This window comes from Mauremys mutica, chromosome 19 (genome assembly GCF_020497125.1).
Source record: "Mauremys mutica isolate MM-2020 ecotype Southern chromosome 19, ASM2049712v1, whole genome shotgun sequence".
NCBI lineage: Eukaryota > Metazoa > Chordata > Testudines > Geoemydidae > Mauremys > Mauremys mutica.
This window is the reverse complement of record NC_059090.1, coordinates 18568727-18582740: the sequence shown is the minus strand read 5'-3', so window position 1 is coordinate 18582740 and position 14014 is coordinate 18568727. Positions and strand designations below refer to the sequence as shown.

The 14014-nt window shown below is 44.6% G+C and overlaps 1 long non-coding RNA gene across 1 annotated transcript in view; it reads left to right on the top strand.

The window, feature by feature from the left end:
• The window catches only part of LOC123352940, a 79437-nt gene that overhangs the window by 47957 nt on the left and 17466 nt on the right, over positions 1-14014 (top strand). The window contains exon 3 of the long non-coding RNA XR_006574329.1: positions 10106-10218. This is a non-coding gene — a long non-coding RNA (uncharacterized LOC123352940). The remainder of the gene's footprint in view (positions 1-10105; positions 10219-14014) is intronic.

Sequence of the window (14014 nt, the reverse complement as noted above, 5' to 3'; positions counted from 1 at the left end):
CATCCCAGGGCAAGATCAGGTCATAAATACATACAGTAACAGTAAAATGCAGCCACATCTGGTGTAGTGTGGTAGTCAGTGCACTGCACAACAGTGTGTGGAGGGGAAATTTTAGCCAAAAGCACCCGCTGAAACCCTTCCTGGAACAGAAATTGCCACAGGATCATTAATCTCTCTGCAAGGCCTTTGGGTTTTAGGTCTTAGGAAAAAGTCCCTCACATCTCACGTTGTAAAATACATGGACCTGAGGTTATGTACCTTAGAAGGATGAAGGGCTGAGTCAGAGTGCGTGGATTCAAGCCGATGTTTCCAGGATGTCTAGGCGTTTCCAACCTGCACATACACATTTTCTATTTAGATTTATGTTGTACCAACGTGGGCTGGCTCACAGGATAACAGCAGGAAAATATTGCCCTGAACTGGGGGAAAAAATGTTGTGCTATCTTGTAAAGTCCCTGAAACCAAAGACTGATAATGAGATGCACAATGGAGGGAGCTGTTTGCTGGCCCCAGCCTTAACCCTGCAATATGGGGCATGCAGGCAGACCCCTATGCTGAAGTCAGTGGGGTCTCTGAGGGCATATGTCTCCACCCTCATTCATTACACTGCAGGATCAGGCCCAATGTTTGTCACTCCTTTTGCCCTCTGGCCTGCTTTATTTTCCTGGATTTGGTAAGGAATGAAGTGTATAATGAGGCAGTATAATAAGTACATATTAATTTTCTCCATTTGCCTGTAGTGACCTCTGTCTGTTCCAGCTCCTGTACAGTGTTTTCATCATCATCATTATTACTTTAGAAAAACCAATTAAATTTCACAAGATGAAAAAACAATGGACATTTTTCTAATTCACCTTCAGCCTTCTCATTTCTGTTGCTCCAAATGCACCAGGGATCAGTATTCTGATCAGGAGGGGTTTCATGGGGAGTTAAGATGTCTTCAAATTGACTGTGGGGGATGCCGTGTAAAATTCGGGGTGGGGTGTGTGTGACCAAAAATAAACTGGACAGTGCAGCCAAACAGGGATTCCTTTAACTGGGGCTGCTCTAATGGCCGGGGCAATGCAGTACACATGTGCACATCAAGGCAGGTAGCTGCAGCTGTGTGTGTAGCTGGCTTGAGGCAGGCAGGGAACCAGCTTCTAGCTAATTCTCTGCCCCTAACTCAAGTGGGAGGGTGTATGACCTACTTTGGGGATCACCGAACTCAGCACTGCAGAGAGGAGCTGGCCTGGAGGCCCTGGCTTCCCTAGAGTTTGGAGAATCATGCTGGGTAAGTAAGGGACTGCACAGAGGGGATGGAGGAAACAAAATGTGGGCAGGGTTTGGGGTCTAAGAAAATGGCACCTGGGGAGGGAGGGGTGAGTCAGTGGAACCCAAGGGGAGGAGGAGTTGTTATTTGGGCAGAGCCCAGAGTATGTGGAGATTTGCTGGGGCTGCGCAGAGTGTGGATAGTGGGAGGCAGAGCAGGGGCTAGGAGCACTACTCTGAGCTAGTGTATTGACTGGCCTGGAAGCCCTCTTTCTCCCACCCCTGCCCTATGTGGATTGAGAAGGGAAATATATAAGGGGCTGCTTTAGACTCGTCCCCCTTCCTTATCACCATAAGGCAGTCGAGAGGAAAGGAAGGGAGAGATGCTGGAGGGATGGAAATGGGAGGGGTGGAGAGAGATGATCTGGGGAGGCAGGATGCAGGGAGGAAGGGAGCTGGGAAGGGGAAGAGAGTTTTTATTTACCCCAGTGTTTGGCGCCATAGGCTGTAATGCAGTGGGGTTTCCCTCCACTCTCACTGTTGCAGTGAGCGCAGTCAGTGAGGTTCTCTTGTGATTGCTTAAGAGAACGGTTTAAAAAACTTTTCAAGTGACCGTGTATTTAAAATAACATCCCCTCCTGTATTCTCAATAGTGAAAGAGTTTGACTTGAGATGGGAGGGATGGCCCTTCCTGCATAGCAGAAACTATCCCCCGCTATCAAGTACTTCTGAAGAGCCACGGTTGTTGTCTTTGAAAGGCATCAGATTGTACCAGACCGGCTGGATTTTCAAAGAAGGCTACCGGGGCAGGATGCCCTCCTGTTTGATTTCCATGAAAGTTTGTTTTTTCTGTGGTTCTCCATCTCTCCCCAGAATAATTCAAACACTATTTTCACCAGCTGATGATTTAAGATGTTGCATATGCATTTGGATCCAGGCTAAATTCAGGCTGAGGCTTGGAATTAGGATTTGAGAGTGAGCTGGGCGACGGTTTGCTGGTGCCAAAATCTGAGCCCTAAAAGTGCATCTGAACCCTCTCTGGAAAATAGCCTATCTGTGCTTGAAAATAAACCTGTAGAGGTGGATTTGGAAGCAGGGGCTTGAATTTGATACTTGCTACAGTTCTCTCTCACCCCCGTCTCCAAATAGGGGAGGCAGGGTTATTTCTGATTGTAACGTTTGTGGTGCAGGGTCTAGATATTGTGTCCCCAAGAGAAACAAGGCACTCTGAGGCCTCTTCAGATTATGAGGTTCAGATGCTCCCTTATTCACATGTCAAGCCCTCTGGAACTCTGATGTCAACTGATATAGGTACTCGGCCTGTCTGAATGATGTTTTAATTGTGGCTATGCACTCTATTGCCTGATATCAGAGGGGTAGCCGTGTTAGTCTGGATCTGTAAAAGCAGCAAAGAATCCTGTGGCACCTTATAGACTAACAGACGTTTTGGAGCATGAGCTTTCGTGGGTGAATACCCACTTCGTCGGATGCATCCGACGAAGTGGGTATTCACCCACGAAAGCTCATGCTCCAAAACGTCTGTTAGTCTATAAGGTGCCACAGGATTCTTTGCTGCTTTTATTGCCTGAGAGATCCTGGGACAGTGACCACTCAGCTCTTCCTTTGTTTAATGACCAGTCCACCCACCAAAATCACAGAACCCTTCCTTACCTCCACTTTACCTGGTGGGAAAGGAGTTTAGCCAACGCAGGCTTATTTGTCACCAGCAAGATCATTTTCAGTTCTGATTGTATGTAGACGAGCTTCCAGGCTTACTTATTCCTATTTGAATTTAACACATCTTTGCTAAACGTACTGTATTAGACCTCTCCAGGGTGGATCAATATTTAATGTGGAATTTACAAAGATTGACTTGCGGATGCATTTAAAATTGGAGTAATAGCCGCAGGTGGCAATTTCTGAGATGCAGCAGCAGAGTTTGATTATTTAGTGAGGTGGCATTTTGCAAATTTAAAATAATATTTAGGAATGTGGGGCTGGCTGCAGTGATCTTGCTTCTTAAACTGTTAACTCTTTGATTGTTTTGTTTATATTCAGTATTAAACAATGACACACGATTAATTATTTATCTGCCGTGTGTGATTGGTCCAGATCCTCTCCTGGCCATTGTATGCTGTCTGTCATGGGCATTGCTCACCTTAGGTTAAGAGGTGGTGTGGGCAGCTCTGAAATGAAAACCAACTCTATGTACCTAGCTTTTCTGTAGCGCTTTTTATCTGATCTCAAAGCACTTTGCAGATAGGTAACAAGTATCATTAGCAGCATTTTACAGAGGGGGAAAGAGGCACAGAAAGGTGAAGTGATTTGCCTAAGGTCACCCAGCAGGTCAGTGGCAGAGTGAGGACTAGAATAAAGATATCTCAAATCCCAGGCCTAGCTCCCACTCCTGTGCGTAAGCTCTGTGTCTAACTATGGCAGCTGGCCAATGCTACATGCATATGGTTTCCCATTGTCCTCTCCTGGGAATTTGCTAGAGTCTAATCCAAAAGATTTGTTTAAATGTCAGAGGCTTGGCTTTATAAATGCTACAGATGATAAGCTTGTATCATATACAATATGATCTTCACTGAATTGCACTGACTGGAGAGAGAATTTTCTGGAGTCCAACGAACTCCATCCCCAAATCTACCCTAGCGGTGAAACACAAGTGAAAAGCATTAAATCATTTGAACTAATTTTCATTGGCTGATCAAAAGCTCTGTGGATGGGATGTTATTTTTTTGCCCCTTCTTGAGGGTTTCCTTTTGAAAACCGTAGCTCGTTCCAGTAAGTAATATCTGTATGGTGCTTTGAATATATACCTTGTTAAGTATTCCTGCTAGTAGTAGTAAAAGCAGGAGTTGCCCCATAGAGAATGGGTTTGTGATGTTTCAGAAACAGACTTGAGATTTTGCTCTGTGGAGAATCTATATGCAAGAGAAAACTAATATGTATGTATGTGCTTAGTATGGATATTACTGAGGTATATGCATATGGGGCACTATCTATATCGTAATACCCTATATATATCAGGCTAATACATTTGCAGCCAGCACATATTTGTATTGTGTTACCTGGCATTCTCTGTGTCACTTTGTTATTAGAATCTTTGAGAACTGGACCTGTCTTCTCTTCCCCTCGCCCCCATAAGTTCTTGCTGTGACCTATTAATCTTTACTAAAGCAATGAGACTTGGATAGGATATTATGCATACACATAATGCTCGCACACATGCTAATCAAATTGCTGTTTTATCTTGGCTTGGTAGGGCTGTGTGAGCTACAGTAATAAGAGCTGACAGATTTGAAATAGCTGATCCTAAATTGATTCAGATTGTGAATGCAGCAATCACTAGAGCGACTAGGCCATGGGATTGAATACAGTGACTTTCCAGTTTATGGTCTGGAGCCTTTTATCTAAAGATGTAAAGGACAGCTCCAACTAAATCCAAAGAGTGACTTTTCTGTCCAGAGTACTGCAGGCAGTGAGTTCTCCCCATGTCACACCCCTGCATACTTCTAAATCTGAATTGATTTTACTGATACAGCAGAAAAAGAAACACCACAGCATAGGATTGTTAGAAACCACAAGTGGTGGTACCTTCTACTTGTGTACATATGGTATCTACAGTTCTCATGAGTATGTGAGATCAAGACATGAATCGGTGGCCTGAGAATTCTCATGCTGGGAGATAGGAATACTTGTGGATCTGCCCAGTTCTCCGGGTGACCTGGGAAAATCACTGAGTTTATTTTTGTTTTCCCATCTGTAAAATGAATGTGGCAATAACACCCTCCTCACAGGGGATGTCAGGAAACGGGGTGCGGTTCAGAGCATTACTGTTTGTACAGTTATTTGAAGACAAGTCAGTTTCATGGCCCAAAGTTAGGTAAAATGATTGACCTGCATGTCAAGTTATGATTCCATCCAGTAGTGGGCGACAGTGAATATACCCACTCTCTGGCACGTGTGCTCGCACTCTCTTGACCCCACCATCACTACAGCCAATTTTTGCCAGCTCTTGGTGTGAGTATGGGGATATTTGGTGCTTTTTTCAAGCCCATGGAGTCACATGACACACATCAGTTTTCATTTTTTAAAAAAAAGTAAGTTTCTAGCTCTCGTGGTTACAGAGAAAAGTAAGAAAATGTAACAGAGTGCACTCTTAATGCTCAAAAAGCAGAAGGCAAATAAAAAGAACTCAGACTTATTATTTTTAAGTTAATTTCATGACTTTGGGAGCCTGACTCATGATTTTTTTTTTCCCAATGCTTGGGGCTGGCAACACAGTACACATCATTAAATTCACTCACTTCTTGTAAATAGAATGCCTTCTAGTCTATTATCAGCCCCACTGCTGGTCTGCAAATACATTTAAATAAATGATCCATTAAATACATTCCTTATGGGGGAAAAGATCGCTGTAAATACTTGTACTATGGGGGGAAAATGATCTTTTTTCTTATCTAATTGTTCTACTAAGATGTTGCTCATTTTTTGTGTAGCTATAAAATTAAAGGCAGTTTGTTTCATATATGGAGATAGAGCACAACATATGGTAGTGACAGAGGTGTTCATAAATATGAATGATTTCGTATTTTAAAAAAGGATGAAACATGTTGCTAACAAACAAATTGTCTGTTATTCAGAACACCAATTATTCCCACTGGAAAACAAAGCATGCACATCCCCCAACAGGTGTACTCTCACTGAGACCCCGCTTCATGAATATGGAATGACAATTAGATGTTTTATTTAAAGCTTTGATCGCCTAAGGAAAAAAGCCCATTTATTTTCCTAAATAGTCTGGTTTCTCCCAGCGTTTCAGGTGACTTGTTACTACTCTCTGTGAGTTGAAAGAAACTGAAATAGCCAAGTGCTACCTTGGTAAAACACAACTCGGTCTAAATCGAGACCGGAAAGGATGCTGTTGTTGTTAGGGCCTGGCCTGAGACTCAGGACATCTTGGTTCAGTTTCTGGCTGTGCCATGGAGCAAATCAGTTGATCTATATGTGCTCTGTTTTGGGGATACTAATACTTTTGTTCTCTGACCCTGGTCTATCTTTCCTATTTATATAGGAAGCTCTTTGGGACATGGACTGTGTCTGTACAGTACCGAGCACAATGGGGCACTGATCTGTGGGTCTTTTAGATGTAATGTAAATTATAAAGAGCAAATTAGTATAACTGGTTTCCTCCTGCATACACCTTGATCTCTAGAGCACTTTAATCTTTGACCTATCTATGCCTCTACATGCGACTGTAGTGTAAATGTTCCATAATAAAACACCCAAGAAACCAGGTTAGACCATAGTTATGCCATGTAACCAGCAGAGAGAGTGACGCATGGGAAAGTGTGTTTAAATAAAGAAACTGATATTCACTGCAGCCAGGAAATTACAAATTGTGCTCTTTATTAATAATACTTATATTTTATATCTAGAGCAGCCTCCAGGCTCTCCAAGCACTTTGCAGACACCAATTAATCAAGCCGAACACACCCCAGAGGCATTATCTCCATTTCGCTGGTAGGGAAGCTGAGGCATGAAGAGATAAAGCCCCTTGTGCGAGGGTGTGATTTACTGGCGGAGCTGGGAATAGAATCCAGGAGTCCTGATCCCGGTCCCTGGCTCAGGCTAGTAGAAGTCAACACTTGCTCTTAAGGAGTGACCTGGATGGATACTGAAGGGATGGAGGATCTGTTCTGTCACTAAAAAGATGGTAGCTACAATGCAGGGCAGTTAAAGGCTGGGAGTAGGGGAATTCTCCCCTCCTGAGATGATACTGAGTGAGGACAGCAGAGGGAGGAAACAATGCTCATCAATTTGGGGCCATATAGTAAGGGGTGACTGTGATCAGCTGTAACTTACAGGCTGACTCTGGGTTCCCCTGGAGCCAGCAGCTAATGGCTTCTGATGGAATCAGGGCTCTGATTTGGTATGGCAAATCCTTTGTATCTTTGGGTACGTGTACACTGCCGCTGGTAGTGTGCCTTCCAGCCTGGCTAGACAGAAATGCACTAGCTCTACTATATTAAAATAGAAATTGACCCAGGTGATTGGACGAGCTTGCACTCAGGGAGCTAGCCTGTGCCGCTGCCCAGGTGGCAGTGTCCACGTTGCTATTTTTCAAGTGCTAGCTGGAGTAGAGCAGGTGTCTGTCTACCCAGATGGGTAGGAATGCTCCCCACTGTAATGTAGATCTACCTTTTGGTTCATATAAAACACAACAAATGTGAAAAAATATACCTCAAAATTGAAGTATAAATGTGACAAGTGTTATGATTAAGGTTGGTCTTCAGCTCCGAACACCTGTCCTATTATATTACTGCATAAATCAGCCGCTTTCCTATACTACATGTCTTGTATGAACCTGGAAAACGTTGGGCACGAGGCATGGGTGATCTCTTTTAAGTAAGATGAGTTATATACTGATAAAGATCATTTCAGTAGCAGGGCTTGAATAGTTACATGAATGCACACATGGAGCTGCCCTCAATACTAGCAGGGGAAGTGAACACGACAGATCATTTTACATGCTGCTCATACATCATATGCGGATAGATAATATGAATCTGGATAAACAAGCCATTTTAAAGGTCCTTTGTAGTAGTAATTTGCATTTCTGTAGCACTTTTCATCTGAGATACTAGAGGTGATTTACAGCATTGGATAATTAAAACTCCCAGGACGCTGTGAAATAGTGTGTGTTTTTTATACACATCTAACACATGGGCAAATTGAGGCAAATATTACAATCTTTTTTTTACCCATGCTCACAGAGCCAGTTGATATTTAGATAAATTAGGTTACCCCTAGATTGGGGCCAACATTTGCAAAAATAGGAACTTGGAGTTGAGTTCCAAAGTCTGTATTTAGGCACATAAATAAGTGGGTCCTCCCCCGTCCCCCAGAAGTGCCAAGGATTCAGCCTCTCTCATTGACTTCAAGGTGGTCTTGTAACTTGTTTACTTCAAAATGATGCCAGCGACCTGGATCGGGTCCGAGCCATGGCTCCATCTGGTTTTAAAACTGGTTGGAATTTTTGTAGCCGCTTTCCTAGTGTTGAGCGGGCCTGTGGCAGAATTGTGCATGAGCCAGGAGTTGGAAATGTGGATGAGTGGAGGGGCCTGTTGAGGTAGAACATGGGATGGGCTGAGTTCCTTCCAGGCTTCCACCCTGGTTTGCGATGGGACTTGCATATGCATCAAACTCTGAACCCAGGCCTAACTTTGGGGGCTGTGTCTGTCAGGGACAGGTTGAAATAAGACCCTTTCCATGCACTATCCCATCCCCCATCTTCCCCAGCACTTAAGCCAAGCATGAACCACAAGCCCTTCAGAGTCTTAATGAAGCTTCACAAAAGTCATTTTGTTAAATTTTCCTCAGAGCTTGCAGGACCAGAAGCAAAAGTGCCCAGGTAGCACTCCTTCCTGTTCTCGGCAACACTGTTAGATCAGCCAGGTCAGCCCAACCATCTGGTTTTGAGAGGTCCCAATCCATTCAACGCCTGGTATCTGTAGATCTGGGCTTTGGCTGCATATTGCACTTCTCCTTAGGTCCCAGAGCCTTGGATCAGGACCCTGTGTTCAAAGGGCACCCCGAATCAACAGGGTGTCGTTGAGTGGCAAGCAGTGTAATGCGTGGCTGATTGCTGCCACCAGGGGAATCAGGGAGGGGGAGAAGCAATCTGGATCTATGCTGCCACTTTCAACCTCTTGGGTCAAATTATAATGTAGTCTGAGAGAAAGGTGAGTTGGTGCAGCTACTGCAAGTCCGATGATTCCAGCATGCACCATGCATGCCATCTGCTGGGGGTGACCCGACCTTAAGATGGATCTGGATATTTTTATTTGCTATAGCCAACCAGCAGGCCTGATCCTGTGGGGTGCTGATCATCCCATGAGTTCCCTTCAACTGTGTGTCCCATGCATTGAGCACTCTGGGAGATCTGGGCCTTTATTTGTACCTTGCATTCCCTCTGCTTGAACAGATGATGCTTTATGTATTTGAGCAGTAAGTATGACTGATTCATTCTCTCACCTCCCCAGCCGACTTTCCCTTGGGACGCTTTTGGAAACAAGATGTGGCATCTCAATGAGTCTATTGTACAGCTTAAATGTTAAACAAAGAAATATATTCCATGTGCTTTGTATATAAACAGAACTCGGATTACATTTCAATCACCCTATAAGATGAAGTGCCTCTCCCGTCTTGTCTCTCTTTAAAATAAGATTTCCCGCGGTTCCCCTTGTACGATACAGCAATAACCACTTTGTGTGGCAATAATACAGCGCAACGATGAAAGGAGGGAATATGCAATTCATATGCAGGGCTCCTCTTGCTTCGCCACCACCCCCAACTTCCCTAGTTTGTGCTTCCCATTAATACTTTCCCTCTCTAGATCTGAAAACCCTGCATAAATGGAGATGACTTTTGACAGATGGGCAAACTGAAGCCCAGAGGCGTAAAGCTTGCTCCAGCTCCCATTGAAGTCAGTGGAAAGATTGCGGTTGACTTCAGTGAGAGTTGGTTCAGGCCACGTATGACTTGACCCAAGCTGGGAATAGAATTCAGCTCTCCAGGCTCCCAGTCTTGGGCTCTGTCCACTAGAGTGCGATATCTTGCAGGTGTGAGTCATGCTGATGCCATTTGGGGAGGTTTAATCAGTAAAACTACTGAAGGTTGTATCTTTTGACCTTAGAAAACTGGCCTGGCAAGCAGACTGGCTGAAGGGATGCAGAGCTCTTTTTCACATTTGGGTCTCTGTAGGTTGAATCCAGACCAGGTTGGTAGTAGCTGAAAGTTGTTACCTATTGCACAGCTGCTCAGTGCCTCATTCCATTGATTGTAGAGCGGAGTCCATATCGCAGTTGGCCCTCCCAGCGGTGAGACCGAGGACTAAATTGCTTTCCTCACAGAGATGGGTGCTGAGTCAGGATTGAGGCACAACGTGAACGCAGGACGGTAAGCTTGCACTGCCGCTATCTGTGCTGTCCCTGGTTTTGGGATTATAGTATTTAAGTTCTCAGGGCTGCTCGTTAGAGAAAGATTTATGCTTGTATCTGTAATTTTCACTCCATGCATCTGAAGAAGTGGATGTTTACCCACGAAAGCTTATGCCCAAATCTGTTAGTCTTTAAGGTGCTACCGGACTCCTCGTTGTTTTTGTGGATACAGACTAACACGGCTACCCCTCTGATACTTTAGAGAAAGGGTGATCTTGTGGTTACCCCTCTGGATTGGGAGTTGGGACATGGTTCAAATCCCACCTAGGGCTAGTACCTGTGGCCAGTTCCCCATCTGTAAAATGGAGACAACGGTGCATCATTTCTCCTGCCCTGTGACTTGTCTATTTAGATTGCAAGCTGATTGGGACTGGGGTTTTCTATGTTGCTACGTTTGTTTAGCACCTACCCTGGTGGGGCCCTGATCTTGGTTGGGACTGCTGCCAGCCCTGTTAGTAATATTTTATAGTACAGTAGCACCTAGTCTGATTCTTTGTGCCAGCACAGAGCGAACAAGAGAAGTGTCATTCCGCCATAACAGACATTTCTCAAACTAAGTTGTGGCTCACTGGGTATTCCAGCAGATGCTTTATTAGTTTAATACTCCTGAGAGTTGCATGAGGCTCCCATCAGCGATAGAAACATCAGGATCCTCCTGAAAAAAATCGGAGCACTTCATTGTCGAGTGGCTGATTTGGTAATATCCGTCATCAATGAAAATGGTCATCACCCTCAGCTGGCACGTCTGACTATTGGAGATTCGTTACTTTCACTTGGATAAATGCGCTTGCAGCTGTATTTCTTGTGGAGCAGCATTGATCTACTGTGGCCAGTTAGCTTTAATCCGAGGTATTGCATTCCCTATGGAGATTCCCCAAGGCTATATCCACTACCCGCTTCTGACAGCTGAATGTGACAGTTAGAATTATCTCAGCAGCACAATCAAATGGCGATTCTCCCAGCACCCAGCCGCTAACCTATGCGTGCATACCCTGTTTGTTTCATTTCTAATTAAGCAGTAATATTTCCTATCTGGATTGCTAAATGTGCAGCTCCTGAGACTGTCTGCAAGGAAATGTTATAAACGGAAACAAGCAATAGAAGTTCCCTTTCTTATTGATTCCCATGATAAACCGGTCTATGCAGGAATCAGACCTGTCCTCAGGCTGTGCTCAGCGCAATGCAAGAGAACATAAGGAGACCAATTCATTTTAAAAAAACACATTTGCCAGCGTTTCCACCGACCTTACTAGGAAAGGGGAGGGAGCGCGAGCAGCCAATGCATTTTCCTCCAGCTGCTCCCTTCCCTCACCTAGTTGTTAAGGTACATGCTTTCACCCTGTGCACAGACCTCTCTGCTGCCTGCTCAGGGGGTCCGAGAGCAGAATGGCTGAAAGATGTTTCCCATGCTCCATAGATCAAAGAAAGCAAACTGGGAAAGGAAAGGAGTGGGGCTGGGGGGTGGAGAATAAACTTGAGAGGTTTGGTAAAACAAGAAGGTGCATTGCTGAAGGGACTGGAGGGTAGCCTTCACCAGGGCAAAGCCTTTATTCTAAAAACGAGGGGCTGGGTGGAGTTTCTTTGTAGACCCAGCAAAGGTGTGGGCAGCTTGTGGGGCTCGTCATGTCCCTCGAGGTAGAGCAGACTGGGCTCTGTTGCAATGAATGCAAAGAGGATTCTTTACTGGGGCTGCTGGACACGCACTGACCTGTGGTTCTGTTTGCATCTCTAGCCCTCAGACTGACTGACGTGACGATGTTGCCACACAGGCTCTACTTAAGTTCTGTGATGGGGACTGTGATTACATTATGGGGCCCAGGCAGGTTGAGCCCTTGGGATGGGGCACTCACTACAAGAAGGGATGGGCCTAGATGCGTGCTGATAGAGTGGGGAACCAGACATTTGGCTCCTGTATTCATCCCTGCTTGTGCATCCCCCTTGTTAGAGGTTCCTTTCCGTGCGCAGAGTTTTCATTTGACCGTCCCTCTCTTTCGGGTACTGGGGCTAGGCGAGGCTGTTTCAAGATCGACATATGCAAGCTAGAAATGACACGGAAAGAATGACCGGCCTCCAGCCTATATAGTGTGTACTTTTGGGCGTCAAAGCTCTGGTGTGTTATTTATTGTCGCATCTGTTCTTATGAATGTCGTCCGCACACCTGCCAGATCTGAGCTAGCTTCCAAGCCTCGCTGAGAGGCACGGAGGGAAAGCCTGGGCAGTCTGCAGTATTTCTTTTTGCTTGTTACGAAGCAGATATCGAGGATGACTGTCAACACCTGTTTGCATGTCTTTCTCCTCATGTGGCCAGCCTTCTGTTGTTTAAAATAGACTTTAATAGCTTTTTAAAAAATAAATTGAAGACTGTTAGTATGAGGGAAAGATGGGTGTGTTTAATCTCACTTATACTGCTGTTTATGCTGTAATGAAATTGAAATAGCAGCAGGATGCAATGTGCTGTATCATGGCAAACCTTGCAAAGCTTCAGCTGTATAAATAGTCTTACGGGGGAAAAAATGTTAATGAAAGAAAGAAATGGACTAGGTAGGTCAAGATCGTGAGTCTGATGCTTCCCAGTGCCGAGTGGGCAAAATATCTGACATGCTTGTTAATGTGCTCATTTTGAAATGTCTTCCCTGTTGTTGTCTGGGGACCTGGCAATCTTAAAAGACTTGGCCAGAAATTAAATACTGAAATTACCCACAAGTATAGCCCAATAAACTACTACCACTTTGACTGCTAGTAGCTCCTAAATGCAGCACCAGGGGACACGGTCAGGACAAGTTTGACCCCCTAAAAAACAAGCAAACAAATAAATTAACCGAACACCCATAGAAATGTTCACATGACTTTATTTTTGTTAATGGCAGTAGAAATGATTTTGGTTAAAATAACAAAACCAATAGGCAAACATTTTCCTTGTCTGAAAGGATGTTCAGAGTGGTTTAGTCCTGTCTGCACTTGCAGTGAGACCTCTTTCAGTGCTGGTTCCGCTGCACCATTGACTGACGCGTGTTGTCAGAGATCAGGGTAAGTAGAACTTTTTTTATTTTAGTGAACTGTGTGCAAGAAAAGACAACCACGCGCAATCAAAGAGAGACTGCCATTGTCAATCACTTTTTTCACACAGAGCAGAACCTTCAGTTGCAGGAATGAATTCACCCTTGGTGTAACTCTGTAGAGGTCACTGGAATTACACCCAGGATGTATTTGCCTAGGCAATCATGTTGAATAAAAAATATGTGGTGAGTGCCATGCAGCTACCCCACAAATCTTGTGAGCTGGAACCATCCTGGGACCAGCTACGGTCACTGACATGCCTCTAATGGAATGGGCTTTTCACATGACCTACAAATGACAGCCCCACTAGAGAACCACCCTGGGAAAGGCAGGCAAACAGTCACTTTTGACGTGGTTATCGGCCTGACCTAATATGCTGATGTTGAAAGAAACAAAAATCTGGATGGACTTTAATGGGTTTTGTCTGCTCCAACTAGAACCCAACGGACGCTTAGCTTGTGGAAAAACACCTTCCAAGTGTGTTAATGAAAGTTGAAGTGAAAAACGTGGGCTGGATGATTGAAGTGGAACTTGAACAGTACTTTAGAAAGGAGTTTTGCAAGTGTATATGTGAGCTGCCGTGTCCTTGTATAACTTAGTGGGAAGTGAATTGGCCACCAGAACTCAAAGCTTATGGAGGTAAATTTCAGTAAGCTGGGACAGGATCATAAGGCTTAAATGGGGAGAAAAGGACTTAC